The 2,177-nt window shown below is 29.7% G+C and overlaps 1 long non-coding RNA gene across 1 annotated transcript; it reads right to left on the minus strand.

Moving 5' to 3' along the window:
- Window positions 1-691: 691 nt before the first annotated feature.
- On the minus strand, window positions 692-2,145 carry LOC119643174. The gene is made up of 5 exons (XR_005248230.1): window positions 1,651-2,145; window positions 1,516-1,582; window positions 1,377-1,447; window positions 1,255-1,320; window positions 692-1,198 (listed from the first exon to the last, which is right to left on the minus strand). It is a non-coding gene; the product is annotated as an uncharacterized LOC119643174 (long non-coding RNA).
- Window positions 2,146-2,177: the final 32 nt, after the last annotated feature.

A 2,177-nucleotide genomic window follows, 5' to 3' on the forward strand; every position in this document is an offset into this window, starting at 1 on the left:
ATTTCTATTAATATCGTTTCAATTTTCCCATCTTTCAATCAATGCAATTTTATAATTTTAATCCGAAAATTTTCTTCAAATTACAGCTGATTATTATGAATCGTAAGAATATAATTGTGAGAATAAATAAATAAATCGAAAATAATTTGGCTTGCGACTAAATTGTTGTTTAGTGTTTTGGAAAATACGCGAACTAAGTTTATTTAATTGTACAAATTAGCCTAAAAACAAAACAGTAGCTAAATTTTCTGCTATTTACAGAAAAAACGTAATACTCTATGCTATTTACAGAAAATTGTAATACTCTATGCTATTTACAGAAAGAACGTAATACTTTACGTTAATTGCAAAGCCGTCGGCAAAAGTCTCCCAATTCTTTTATTTATATTTTTTATTACTTGGCAGCACGTAACACGTAACAGTGGCACAATCTCAAGTTAAAATAGCAAATCGGAATGAAATGAGAAAGCAAAAGTCACATGTTTTCAGCGATTTCACTCCATCCATTTCATTCATAGATTTCATTCTTACATGGATAAACTCAATATCTGCATATTTATTAAATCAATCTAATTGCTTTTCTTTTCCTTTCTGGGATTTACTTTTGAACATTTCTATTCTCATTTAGTAAATAAAAACATTTTCGATTTTATGAAACTACTCCGAAACCATTTTGAATATTTAATTACTTTTAACTACCTTGTGAGAGTATGAAATTTGGAATTATGTGAGAGTATCAAATTTTGAATTACGTGAGAGTATGAATTCTATTCTTAAAAACTGTCTTTAATATTATGCTTAACGGAGCTCATTCAAGTTCGTCCTTTTCTTTTTTTCTTTGCTTTCATGACGACACTTAGAATCGTTTTTGAGTGAAAGGACTTCACATACAGGATTTAGCAGGTGGTGGCGAAAAACCAAAATTAACTACGTATCGGCTTCGTGGCACGGTTTTCCGCCCTTGAGGTACCGTGATTGGCACGACGCCAATTGTTTTAAATGGCTGGGTCCCCTATAGGGTACACCATTATAAACTTACTTTAAAATTATAATATTTACAATAAAAATAATAAACAAATAAAAGTCCCGTTTATACATAATTAACATACAAAATACATAAATACATAAAAATCTACGAAAGAAATAAATATAAACACGATCACTGCTGTGCGGCTGTTGTTTCTTAACGTCTTGATATCTGCAAAGGAAAAATATTATGATTACTGAATTTTACATATAAAGATGACCACAGACTTATATTTGGCCTACGGAAGTATTGCATTCTGCTGAAGCAATAGTGCGTATGTTTTTTTTTTAAATCTAAAATGAAATAAAAACAAATTTATACATAATAATAAGTAAGGATAAACACAAACTTAGTTTTTGGATACAATGGATCATCGTGTATATGAGGTGGTGGCCGGTGGCACAATCATTCTTTTTTAATCTAAAATAAAAGAAAGAAAGAACACAAATAAGTAATACATACTTATACATATATAACAATTTATTTACCTTTGCTTTGCTGCATTTCGAGCATGATTTCTCCTCTTTCTTCTATGTTTTGCTGGACCTATTTAATCTAAAATAAAAGAAAGAATGAACGTAAATAAATAATTTTTAAATATATTTATTTTATATTTCAATTACCTTAGTGCTCAGACACGTTCTGGTCAATTGGCTTTCTGATACTTTTGGCTTTTAACAGCGTGAAGAATATGAAACCTAGTAAATTTATTCGATCAATCATGCCGCTACTGCATGATCCCGTTGTCTTAAAGAAGGCAAGCCGTGCCAGCACTGTATATATGTTCTCAATAATTTGTAAAAATGCCAACCATGTGAGAATAAGCGTATATGTTCGTTTACACTTCTCAATAATTGAACATGTATTTGTATAATCTATGGTGCCTTTAAAGAATAAGCAATTATAACTGATTTATATTGCTGCCAAGTTTACATCTTTATATTTTCAATCCATTGCGACCATTAAAATATCTTGCGACCACTTCGTGATTTTGTGTCACTGCAGCCTGCACGCACTCTACTACCAAAAACTAGATATTTCTCACACTAATAATTGCCATTTTCTTTTTACAAATAATTTCTTATAAAAAGTATTATTATTACTATTTTAATTTTAGACTAATGAATTGAATTCTTAGACTAAAAAAAGA

The sequence above is a fragment of the Glossina fuscipes genome, unplaced genomic scaffold (genome assembly GCF_014805625.2).
Source record: "Glossina fuscipes isolate IAEA_lab_2018 unplaced genomic scaffold, Yale_Gfus_2 58429, whole genome shotgun sequence".
In the NCBI taxonomy this organism is placed as follows: Eukaryota; Metazoa; Arthropoda; class Insecta; order Diptera; family Glossinidae; genus Glossina; species Glossina fuscipes.